A 13,723-nucleotide genomic window follows, 5' to 3' on the forward strand; every position below is an offset into this window, starting at 1 on the left:
CTCCCACACACAGGCAGCAGCGGTAGCCGACCAGATGGCGTAAGCAGCAAACGACCAATCAGGCACCGCGAAAATGCGACGGAAGATCGTGCCGTTTGCTAGCGGAGCGAGAAAGCACTCGCCTGTGTGCTACACACTCGCACGAATGTGTAGGTAGACTATCGTGCCCATGCCCTTGACAACCGTCACGAGCTTGGCGCCATTTTGTTGTTTGCGACTTTGCTGTTTGGCATTAGCGAAGCCACACTGACGTCAGCTCAATTGGTATGAACTGTCAAAATAGGGTTTTTTGAGAAAAATCTCTCAATTGTTTCAATAGTTTGTTGACATTCGAGAAAATGTCGCGTTGCTTACTCATTAGCTAGCTTCTGCCGTTGGTTGCGAAGCAAAACTTGCTTTAGTTTGGTAGCAATTCGATCGTCAAATCGCGATATAGGAATCAAACAAATGGCTGCCTTGGAAAAAAGAGATATGCCAACCAATTTACTACCATTTGACTAAAATATTGACTAAAATAAAAAGTTTGTGTTTTCTCATGTTGTTATTGCATAAAAACAAAAGGGTAATGGCAGGTATTCCTAGCAGGGATCTCATTTCCGACTCAGGCTCAAAAACCTATGCTAGCGATATTATTTTGCCAGTACTATACGTAGCCGTTCCTATGCTTGTTCGAAAATTTACGATGCAGCTTGAGACAACATATCACGGTGTGCCGAAGCTCAATAAGCTATACCGAAAATATCTGCCTTTTCCCTCTCTAATGTTTTCCAGGCATACGGGCTCATACAAATAATACGTAACGCAAATTTTGGTCAATCTAAGTCCCCCCCTTCTTACCTGGGGAGTTGTTTGTAGCAAATGCGTTGTACCCAACCGTGCCCATTCACAAATCACATAACGCTTTAGACGGTGGGAGGTGGGGGGGATTGGTTGTGTTATGTTCAGAACCTTTCATACAAAAAGCGTTACGAGGGGGGAGGGGTTCAAAAAAGTCAAAAGTTATGGGTCCAAACCATAACTACGGCACGCTGTCAGGGGGGGGGGGGGTTGAGAAATATGACGATCCATACAAATGGAGTTTTATTTAAAAATGAATGACGAAGGGTAAGGGAGAGTTGAAAATACCAACTTTTTCGTTACGTAGAAAGAAACAGAACTGCCACGTAACACAAATCGTAATCAACACCCCTCATATTTGATGCAACGAAAACCGAACTATCCCCCCTTCCTTCTCCATTAAGCGCGTTACGTAATATTCGAAAGACCCTACAGATTACAAACGTCAAAAAATATCGGATGATTTCGTTTCTTCATTTGAAAACAAATAAACATAGTTTTGGCATATCGAGTCAACATGAAAAATAATAATTCTGACTTAAATTGGCCAAATATTTCAAAAATAAAAATAAAATTTACAAAAAAGTCAATGTGGTAAAAATATAAACAAAGGCCGAGGGGTGCATCAATGTACTCTCACGTTGTACTACGATTTGTACTACAAGAATGTATGTATAAAAACAGATAACAATTATTAAACTTAAGAGGGCATATCATGTAGTAGTACGAATTGTAGAGAAAGGTGAAGTTAAATCAAATGAAATCAATAGGTCTCCAACCGATGCAACTAACGTTGATGCCAACTTTGAGTGTTCTGCTAATTAGTTAATCAAAACAGGTTATGTAGTCCATTGACGATTGGGTTGTGATTAGCTCGCAAGCCCCGGGTAGGTTTTCAGCTTCTAAAAGTGTTGGCCGCTGACACCCACAATGATCATTCAGCTGAGTGACCCTAACTTGTACAACTACTCTGTACTACGATTCAAGGTTGCATGCAAACTTGTGTACGAGGCGTGTGAAGCTTCGCTCATCCATCGCCTCTTCACTGCATACGTAGGCATCCAATCGCTATAGATCTCTATTTAAAGCATTTATGTGTATGCGCTTTAGTGAAGCAAAAGGGGGTTTCAATAATTTATAATCTATTTTTAATGCTGGCATAGAGACAATAGTCATTTATTACAATCAGAAGCTGTTAAGGTTCAAGAAAAATTGGACGGAGGAAAGAGCTTTCTGAATGATTTGCCAATTGTGATTGTGGTAGTGCAATATCGAGCAATACCACAAACACTCACTAAAAAATGTGGATTTATGTAGTGGTTAGCTGCAATGTTTTCCTTCTAGGGATTTTATTCAAATGGGGGCGTAATCGATTTTGACCTTGGTTTTTGGAACGACGAATGTGCGCTTCAGGGGGGAATGTTTACAGGGGGCGATTCAAATATGACGTCCACTACTTTTTGGGAATTCTAGACCCCCTCCCCCCCCCCGTCGCGCTTTTTTGTATACCTAGTACATGTACTGTAATCTTAGACCCCCTCCCCCCCTAAAACCTGTAACATCATTTTTGAACGACCCCACAGGAAGAATGGATTCCAACAAAATATGCTAAACAGAGAGAGTATTCGTCGAATACAATTACGCCTATTTGAAAAAAGTTCCTAGCTTTCTTCTCAATGTCATATTTCTAGATTGCTTTGAGAATAGGTCGTATGTGCAGAAGAGAGGTTCTCTTTGGTCACGCTCTCTTTCGCTAATATATAAACTAGTTTTGCATATTTTGGTACATTTTCAGTTCAGAACGCTAGACAAAGCTATTATCTTTAGTCATCTGCCAAGAAACATGGAGTAAAGTGTAGTATAGATCTGTAATAGGTAATCGAAAGAGAAAGGAAGCAAAGAGAAACTCTCTTTTGTACATACGACCTATTCTCAAAGCACTCTAGATTTCTTTATAAACTTTATTTTTGTGAATTATTTTGTCTGTTGATTTGTAATAATGAAATATTCAGATATTGAATCCAGAGAGAAATGAAAAAATCTCATTCTCTGTATATATTGTCGACGTAGCACCAAGTTAGAATTCGGAAGTCGGGACTTCCGAACCGAACTTTCTTCCGAAGTTTTATTTGTCAAACTAATTGATGCGTTGTTTAGCGCATCTTTAGGCGAATCCAGCGCACTACTTCCGAAGTTGGGAAAGTTGCCTGTATCTGGAGAAAAATCCAACTTCGGTATAAAAAGCGGTATAAATTTATTCCGGATAGACAATATTCGTGAGCGTGTCGTGAGGGGCATTTTTTTGCACACGCTTAAAATCAATAACACAGAGATGTTTGCATCACACAAAACGGACCTAATGTGGAACATCCCCTAGATGAGCGATAGTTACACAGCCACAAAAATAGCTCGTGGTTTTATTGAAGCTTGGATTTCAATATTTTCAACAGTATTTGGTTCCTCATGAAACAAGGAATCTGTACAAACGTTTACATGTTGAAAAGGACCGTTATCACGACCGTACGAGGCATTTTTGTGCCTGTGTAACTGTCGCTCATCTAGGGGATGTTCCGCATTTAGTCCGTTTTGTGTGAATTAGTGTGATGCAAACACATCTCTGTGTTATTGATTTTAAGCGTGCAAGTTGTAGCGATAATGATTGGATTTAGAGGCATGAAGAATTCATCCATTCAAAAGAATTGGGAGCATGGGAGCATCGGTGTCGATGATGCATTTTAACTTAAGTTAACAATTCTCGGGTACTTATTCAAAAGGACGTATGTGATTTTGTAAACAAAGATTCAAACGTCGATATGTCCAATCTGATAGCACTCCCACGCGAACCAACACCACAGACAGGTAGGAGAAGCCTTCGGCTACCTGTTGGATGTGTTGTTTTGCGTGGGAGTGCCATCAGATTGAACAAATCTCGCTTAACTTTTCAAAAGGTCCTAAGTAACATTTTTTTATGAATTAATTTGAGTACTGCAATCAAAAGCTTTCATATTATTCTGTTGATTGCGCGGACCTTTTGAAAAGTTAAGCGAGAAATCGGCGTTTCAATCTTTGTTTACAAAATCACATACGTCCTTTTGAATAAGTACCCGAGAATTGTTTTATATAGCTATGCGATTGGTAAATGCATTACGTATTATCGCGTGAAGTCATAAAATAGATCCGATTTCAAGGTCCACTTTTTCAGCAACTCTTATCCCTATCTCCCCGTGGTGCCGACCGGGCTACGTGCAACCTTTAGAAAAATCGGGTAACAAACCCCGGTGGGAACTATGGTCGTATGCATGCATGGATGGGAGTGGAGGATTGCTCCTCTCCGGATCATTTTCTTCTTCAATGACTCTATATTCCAACTGGAACTTGGTCTGCTTTTCAACTTAGTATTCTATTGGCATTTCTTTGGATAATCGAACTCGCCATCTTTAGATTGGCAATCCGACGCCTTCGCAAAGATATGGAAATCAAGTCGAGCGTCGGTTTTCCATATAAGAGGCGGCTCACAACAGCGTCTGCTTCCCATGTTAGGGGCGGCTGATTACCGTTCAAGTTCCAGCGAGGGACTCTACCCAAAACGGTGCAGTGCACACTATGCTGCATCGTACAAAGTTGGTCAACACGATGAAGGTATAGCGCAACCCTGCAAAGATAGTATATCGAAGTTTCTACAGATACCAAAAATGGCAAAAGAAGAGTAAACGAATGGATTCAACGGAAACAGACCCAACAACAAATAAAGGACAACGAAACAATTGAAAAATCAGATCTTGGCACGCGAGAACTCGTTAAGCTCCTGGCTCGGCTACAGAAGGTCGGCGTGAAGAACCCCGCACATAGGTTACGTTTGCGTTTGGCAGATTTCCTATGTGCGGGGCTCTTGCGTGTGGTAGTAATCAAGGAAATACGGTAGCCCAAAATCGAAAAACGTAAGTCCGGTGGCGACAAAGCAGAACATGAAGTAGACTTCTGGCAATGGTATCCGACACACTTCTCTCCAAATAGCCGCTCATCCCGCGAAGGGAAATTGTGTTGAAAATGTCCTATAATGAAAACTGTTGCGCGTGGCAGCAATCCAGGAAATACGGTAGCCCAAAATCGTAAAACGTGAGTCCGGCGGCGACAGAGCAGAACATGCAGTAGATTGCATGGTGATCGGAACACATATGATGCCAGAGGAAGCCGATAGGCGTTGAGAGTGAAGAGCAAATGTTTCAACTACACGCTACAGCTTGATCAGCATCCATGACCCAATGAACGAAAAGCCTGATGACGTGAAGGATGCGTTCTATGAGAGCCTTGATAAAGAGATCAGGAACGGAGATCAGAAAGCTTTTTTCGTCCTGTCATTGGTACAGAAAGCCTTCATTCCGCTATTATGATAATGGTCTATGACTTGTGACCCTCGTGACTATACAGCGTCACATATTCATGAAATAACAGAACAATGCGTTTCAATATCCAACCCTTGGCAGTTGAAAAGTGGCTGCCGAGCAGTACCACCAGAAGCTGAACGCGCGCATGGGATATTCCAACGGATCTGGCGATATCAGAACTTCTCAAACTTGGAAGTGAACAACTGTATCAATAAATCCATCACATATATACTATTCAGAAAATATGGGTGAAAAACTGCCTACCGACTAGTTGGATGAGCTGTGGTGAAATTAATCAGCTTCATCAGGCTTGATACGTTCATAATACATAAGACATAATACGATTCGATATAAAATTGGAACATTGGATAAGAAAAATCTACGATGACTTAGTAGTGGTATTTATTTATTTTTATATTATTACTAGTCGACCCGGCAGACGTTGTCCTGCATAGTAGGCGAAAATGCGCGTTGTGAACTACCCATGCGAAATTTCCATACGATTCTAAATTTTAGTTTTTCATGATTTGCTCAACCCTATTAGTGATTTTCGCATGAGGAAATATCATATAAACCCGTCGGAAACGATAACGAACATATTTGCTGAAGGAATGAAGAAAATCCATCCAGCCGTTTTCGAGTTATGCGGATACGAACACAGACCATTTCATTTTTATATATATAGATTATTACATAAAAGTATTCTCCATTCAGCTTGGTCCATGGCTGCACGTCGCAAACAACGCAGTCTGCGGAGGGTCCGCAAATCGTCGTCCACCTGATCGATCCACCTTGCCCGTTGTGCACCTCGACTTCTTGTTCCCGTCGGATCGTTGTCGAGAACCATTTTCACCGGATTACTGTACGTCATTTTAGCTACGTGACCGCAGTCGTCCGATTTTCGCGGTGTGAACGATGGATGGTTCTCCCAACAGCTGATGCAACTCGTGGTTCATTCGCCTCCTCCACGTACCGTCCGCCATCTGCACCCCACCATAGATGGTACGCAGCACTTTCCTTTCGAAAACTCCCAGTGCGCGTTGGTCCTCCACGAGCATCGTCCAGGTCTCGTGTCCGTAGAAAACTAACGGCTAATAAGCTTTTTGTAGATAGTCAATCCGGTACGGCGGCGAACTCTATACGATCAGAGCGTTTTGCGAAGTCCAAAGTACGTACGATTTCTTGCCATGATGCGTCTCCGAATTTCTCTGCTGGTATCGTTATCGGAGGTCACCAGTGAGCCCAAGTACACGAATTCTTCAACCACCTCGATTTCGTCACCTGTACTCGTGGTGGGTGGCTTACGTTGTCCTCTCTTGAGTCTCTTCCTTTCATGTACTTCGTCTTCGACGTGTTGATGACTAGTCCAATCCGTTTAGCTTCGCTTTTCAGTTTGATGTAGGCTTCCTCCATCCTCTCAACGTTACGTGCCATAATATCAATGTCGTCGGCGAAACCAAATAACTGGACGGACTTCGTGAAAATCGTACCACTTGTGTCAATCCCTGCCCTTCGTATTACTCCCTCCAAAGCGACCCTCTGCGCGTTTCGAAGAGACTCGAGAATGCCCCTGAAACTCAAACTACACACATCACCCGATCCATCGTCGCCGTGATCAACCGTATCAGTTTATCCGGAGATCCGTTTTCGTGCATTAGCTGTCGTAGCTGGTCCCGATCGATTGTATCATATGCGGCTTTGAAGTCGATAAATAGATGATGTGTGGGCACGTTGTAATCGCGGCATTTCTGCAATACCTGACGTACGGCGAACACATGGTCTGTGGTAGAGCGTTCACCCATAAATCTCGCCTGGTACTGCCTAACGAACTCTCTTGCAATTGGTGATTGCACGGTAGTTGCTACAATCCAGCCTATATCGCCCTTTTTTAGATGGGACACACGACACCTTCCAACCACTCCTGCGGCAGAACCTCATCCTCCCAAACCTTGGTAATTACCCAGTACAGCGCTCTAGCCAGTGCCTCACCACCTTATTTAAACAGCTCTCCTGATAATTGGTCAACTCCAGGTGCTTTCTTGTTTTCAGCCGGCCGATCTCATCCTGGATTTTCTTGAGATCAGGAGTCAGAAGTCGTATGTCCTACGCGCGTGATTCATTGCCATACCGCCACCGTAGTCTGCTACATCGCCATTCAGATGCTCTTCGTAGTGCTGCCGCCACCTTTGGATCACCTCACGCTCGTTTGTAAGAAGGTTCCAGTTTATGTCTTTACACATATCGGGCTATGGCACGTGGCCCTTACGTGAACGGTTTAACTTCCCATAGAACTGCGTAATTAGCGCGGTACAGTTGCTCTGTCTCTTCACGGTCTCGATCCTCCTGCTGGCGCTTTTTCCTCCGAAAAATCGATTTTTGTCTGTTCCGCGCCCATTTGTATCGTGCATCGTTCGCCCTCGTGCGGTATTGTAGCAATTTCGCCCATGCTGCATTCTTCTCCTCAACCAACTGCTGACATTCGCCATCATACCAGTCGTTTCTCTGATCCGGGGACACCGTGTCCAATATCTCTCCAGCCATCTACAAGAGACTCTGCGCCTAGCTGCTCTTCCGTTGGGAGTGCCACTTCCAGCTGCTGTGCTAGTCTTGTAGCCACCCAATGTTTAGCCGCGGCGGACGGACTCCTACGCGTGTTGTACACCGTCGAGAGTTTTGAGCGCAGACATACTGCAACGAGGTAGTGGTCGGATTCAATATTCGCACTACGTTAAGTGTATACGTTCGTGATGTCGGAGAAGAATTTACCTTCGATTGGAAGGTGGTCGATTTGGTTTTCCTTTTCTTGATTAGGTTTCCATGTGGTCTTGTGGATTTTCTTGCGGGGGAAGAAAGTGCTTCGGACTACCATTCCGCGGGAGGCTGCAACGTTTATGCATCGTTGGCCGTTGTCGGTCGATGCGGTACGCAGACTATCCGGTCGGATGACCGGTCTACACATTTCCTTCCCCCCTACCTGAGCCTTCATGTCGCCGATGACGATTTTGACGTCCCGCAGTGGGCATCCATCATATGTCTGCTCCATCTGTGCATAGAACCCTTCTTTCTCGTCGTCGGGTCTCCCTTTGTGTGGGTAACGCACGTTGATAATGTTATAGTTGAAGGAACGGCTTTTTATCCTCAGCTTACACATCATTGCGTTGATTGGCTGCCTCGTTGGCGCATCTTGCCCAGCACTATGAATCCGATTCCCAGCTCGTTGGTGGTGCCACAGCTTTGGTACAAGGTAGCTCTATGCCCGCTTTTCCACATTTGTCGCCTAGGTCGTTGCCGATTGTATCGAGTCTTTAAAAGCGGCTTATTGGGCCTGTGGAGGGCCGTCGTGTCAGGTCTGTTTAGCGTCCCACCTAACACCAGGACCTGGGCTTGTTCGCTTTGGCGAAGCCTACTGGCGGATACATGCAGCTTTTTATAGAAGTTCAACATAGCCCACTGTCAAACCCCACCACATACTAGGCAGGCACCACAATACGCAGATGGCCTGAGGAGGGATCGTCAAGCCCATGGACATAGACCCTGCTGCCCTCAAGCTTTTCGTGGAAACTAATTCAAATCGGTTCGTGTTATTGTTTCAGTACACGAATTCGACCGGAAGGAACGTGAGTAGAACGATTTTAATCCGAATTAATAAATCCCATCCCAAAGATCGCAGCACCTAAGTGACCAAACTAACATTCTTTGTCTTCTTATACCTTAAGACGTTATCGGCGCCGTTTATTTAATTTATTAAGCCTACATCTAAACAGATAGCACTGAATCAACAATTTGACGCCAAAATACACGCTATGAGGCCATCTCTCCATTCTCGATAGTGCCCACACTCAAGTCAAGTCGTTTTGTATCTGGTCCGTACACTTTGCTCACTGCACACTTCGCCTTCTTACATCATTTCTGCATCTTTGCATCATTCTTGTAACATCTACTTCTTCTTCAAAGGCTCTACATTCAAACTGGATCTTAGACTATTTTTCAACGCGGTTTTTTTTTACACGGATTTTCGAATTAACACGGTTTTTTTTACACGGATTCTCGAATTAACACGGTTTTTTTTACACGGTTTTTTTACGAGGTACGTATCCCCCTCGTAAAAAAAAACCTGGGTGTAGTGTTCTATTAGAATTTTTTCAGTTATTATTTGAAAGCTTTATTTCTATGCCTGCCATTTCTTGTGTGGCAAGTAGAATGGATACACTATGTCCAAAGTGTCGAAAGTGTTCACCAGCCCAAAGCGCATTCTAGGTTGGATTGAGAATCGAACTTAGAAGCATTCAACATCAGTCCAAGTTTCGTTCCCGTACGTTTACAGATCTGTCACTTTCCAACTGAACCGTTTGTTTGAGATACTGCATGTGTCATATTTTTGGCTAAAATGCGATTTTTATATATTCTGAATCCTCGTCCAAAAATACGTATTCTGGCAAAAAATAGGAAAAAAGAAGAAATTTAAGAAAATTATTTTGAACTTTTTAGTGGAATGTCTTCACTTGTCATAAGACGAGTTTGTACAATCCCATTTAATTCCACCACTTAATTGTACCTTGTCAAGGTTAACTGACTCGTACGGCGTAGGCGACCAAACTGTTGGCCCGTAACTCAGAAACACGATTTGGATTATCTGAGTATGACTCTTCCCAACACTGACTATGGAGTTAACCCATATTATTCAAATTATCGCCAGGTGCAATGTAAAATTTCACATTCATTTGAGTTACCGGAATAGCATGTTTTTTAGCTCGAAGTCCAAGCATAATATGAGTTAGCTGAAAATGCTTGTTGTGTTATAACGCTCTTTATTACATATCCTAATCGTAAACATTACAAATAAAAAAATAAACGGACGCCAATATCTTATTTGGATATCAATACATACAAACAACCGGCTTCTTTATATCATTTCAAACGAATCAAATGTACAAAGATACAAATAGAGAGCAGAGAAGATATTTGAAATTGAGAACTAGAGAGGACTGGCGTGAGAGAGGCACACGCTTGTAATATTTACCACGAAATTACTTCACACTAAATGCTAGTTAAGGTTTCTAGTACCTTGACGTCAAAGGCGAGGATTTATATCTCGTAGGTTCCAATTGATTAAATTATATAAAATACTGTGAGAGGAATGCAAAATATTCATAGAACTAATCTGAAGAAATACCAATTGAATTCCATTAGCAAAGGATTTTGTAAATTTAAATTAATTCTTTTGCTCTTTGGCCTAGCTGATAGATGCGTAGCTATAAAGCAAGACTATGCTCAAGTTGGTTGAGTTCGATTCCCGGTTCGGTCTAGGGATTTTTTGAGTTAAGTAGTAATTGGCTCGGCTTCCCTGGTTTTTGCCCAGTATGATGAAATACGAATGCAAAAATGGTCATTCAAAGCAGAAACCTCGCAGTTAACAACTGTAGAAGCGCTTAACGAACACTAACCTGCGTGGCGGCAATGTCCCCAGCCCAGAGTGTAATGCCATCGAAGCAGAAGATGCATATGCAATATGCAGTCCTATAAAGTCAGCTGATGTGAATTGTATGCATCGGCGAAGAACCATTGAGAGAAATGCTCGAATATAATAAAAAGCAGAGAGGAAGAGCTTCGCATTCTCTTTCATGTTCTTCCGGGCCGGCGGTATTTCGATTCGCGTTGCTGCGATGCAATGCGGCTTTTAGTTTTCGCGAGTTGTTTGTTGAAGTCGGTTCGCGTTGGTGCCGTGGATGTGTCTATGTTCAGGGAGTGGCAAATTGTGGGTACAAAGTTTCGCAGTGTAAACAGTTGCTGAATTGATATCCACAGTGCATTCGCAGTGTATGTATATTTTATTTTACTATTAAAACTGTGGCTCATTTCTATATGTTTCATTATGTTCAATGTGACCAGACATCCCGCGTTCCGCTGCATTTTTCAACATCATTTTTCTAAGCTATACAAATTTATGCAGGCTCACAAACATTTTTAAATATTTTTCTTGGCCAAAATCTAAGCAAAAAACACTTTGCTTGTCCATTTTCACGCCAGGGCCAAGGGGTGGGATACAGATAGGCGTCCCGCGTTTCGCAGGACGCTTGCTGGTCACATTATATGTTCTTTGTTTGTAACGCGTTGAATGCACAGTATGCATTTGCTGATTGACTCAGATGAGTGAATAATCGGAATAAAGAATATCACAGAAGCATCGTGGGCGATTGTCAAGGATGTAGCATCATAGATATTTGAAAATTCTAACCTTGTTGTCTGATACAAAAATGCCTATTCGAGTTTTTAAATATTAGACTAGTGCTTCGACTATAACTCCTTATTTGTAGCATGTGGTGAAAAAAAAGTTCTCATTCTCATTTAGATTATAGTGGTGTGGCAAAACATTTACCGTCACGAACTATCAAGTGCGAGTACACTAGACTCTGTATTTGCACGGCCGTATATTTTTTCTTCCAAAATGGGTCCTTTTATGGGCTTTGTGGCTGTGCGGATAGTGGCGACAGTCGTAAATATATGCATTTGTTTGATGTGAAGTGCGGGTTCGATTCCCCCGCTCTAATAAAAATTTTCGTAAAGCGGAAAATTCTTCACTAGTCTTTTTTATTCACTTTTAACGGAAAATCACAATTTTCAAATTAATCTTCGTTTTCTAATTGAAGACTTTTTCTCAATCGGAACGCTCGCTTTCGTGTAAGAAAAAAAAAATACTGTAGGTAATTACATATTTGCGATAATGATACATTGGATATGCTTGATTGAAACGTTGACTTGCCTTACGGGCGATGAGGAAAAAAGATCTCGCTCAGAACAACGGATGCTTTTGAATATATACCTACACACCGGTAGAATGTACTACACCTATACAATACGTATTGGTACACCCAACCGGCGGTTGTTAGATTTTCTAACAATTGTGTATAAGAATCTACCAACACCTGTATAAGAATTGGGCATATGCGAAATTATTAGATTCTTATACAAAAAATGTAAGAAAAGCTTACAATATTGTTAGATTCTTATACAATATTTGTATAAGAATCTAACAATTTCGCATATGCCCAGTTCTTATACAGGTTTTGGTAGATTCTTATACAGAATTGTTAGAAAATCTAACAACCGCCGGTTGGGTGTATTCACTGTAGAGGATTATATATTTATTATTTCTTTTAGCTTCTTCTAAACATGTACAAAAGTTCTTCCTTCTTCTTTTTTCTATCTGTCTTCTTTCTCCTTCGTCTTCTTTTCATCTTCTTTATCCTTCCTTCTTCTGTCTTCCTTTTTTTCTTCTTCCTTCCTTCACCCTTCTTCTTTTTTACTTCTGCCATCTTCTTTCTTCTTTATGCTTTCCTTCTTCTTTCTTCTTTTTTCCTTCTTCCTTATTCCTTCTTCCCTCAACCTTCTTCCTTCTACCTTCTTCCTTCTGCCTGCTTCCTTCTGCCTTCCTCCTTCCTTATTCTATTTCCTTCTTCCTTCTTCTTTCTTCCTTCCTCTTTCTTCCTTCTTCCTTTTTTCTTTTCCTTATTCATTATTCTTTCTTCCTTCTTCCTTCTTCCTTCCCATCTCTTCTTTATTATTCCTTCTTCTTTCTTGCTTCTTCCTTCTTCCTTTTTTCTTCTTCTCTCTTCTTTCTTCTTCATTCTCTCTTTTCTTTCCTTCTTCCTTCTTCTTTCTTCCGTTTTTTTCCTTCTTTTTCCCGTCTTCCTTCTTACTTATTATTTCTTCCTTCTTCTTTCATCCTTCTTCCTTCTTCCTTTTTCCGATCTACTTCTTCCTCACTTCGCACAACTCATTTCTTATTCTATGACTTCATGTGGATGTTCATTTTTAATGTTTTTAAATCATATAGCCAAGATATCCACCAATTACAAACAAGTGAGTGCCTTGTTCCTACTTTATGAGAAGGTACATTGAATTGCTTTTCAACCTTAAACAAATTTCATGCATTTTAGTTCTTTTGATTTTATTCGCCATAATAATTACCAATAACAATTGATAGGTAGACGATACGACAGTTCAATAGGTAGATTTGGCTTCACTCTGTGCAACTCTATACACTGGCCGGCATAATAAAGTGCCCACTTGCCGTTTTTCATACAAAATGGTCAACTTTGGAGCTCTAGATCTTGGGTTCCCGTGAACCGATTTGGCTGAAAATTTTACCAGAGCTCAGATATAACTTGAATTTTAACATATCTATGTTTCGAGCATATTGACTCACAGGGTTAAAAATTATTGCGGTAATACCAACGTGAATTTTTTGGCAAAAAATTGTTTTTCAAATACCTCGAAAACTACATCTCTAAGTGTACAGGTATATATAGCAAACTTTTTTGTATTGGCAAAATACGCGTTTTTGCTGAATATGTCATCAGTCTACAACCTATAGAATTCAAGATATTTAAAAATAAATTTTTGCCAAAAATTCACTTTGGTAATACCGCAATAATTTTTTAACCTGTGAATCAATATGGTCGAAACTTAGATATGTTAAAATTCAAGTTATATCTGAGCTC

At 41.4% G+C, this 13,723-nt stretch overlaps 1 protein-coding gene across 2 annotated transcripts in view; it reads left to right on the forward strand.

Moving 5' to 3' along the window:
• The first annotated feature begins 10,890 nt into the window (after positions 1 to 10,890).
• LOC134224637 (bestrophin-4-like) overlaps positions 10,891 to 13,723 on the forward strand; it is a 98,520-nt gene continuing 95,687 nt past the window's right edge. For both annotated transcript variants that reach the window (XM_062704094.1, XM_062704095.1), the window contains exon 1: positions 10,891 to 11,039. The gene's annotated coding sequence lies outside the window, so the exon portion shown is untranslated. The remainder of the gene's footprint in view (positions 11,040 to 13,723) is intronic.

The sequence above is a fragment of the Armigeres subalbatus genome, chromosome 3, assembly GCF_024139115.2.
Source record: "Armigeres subalbatus isolate Guangzhou_Male chromosome 3, GZ_Asu_2, whole genome shotgun sequence".
NCBI lineage: Eukaryota > Metazoa > Arthropoda > Insecta > Diptera > Culicidae > Armigeres > Armigeres subalbatus.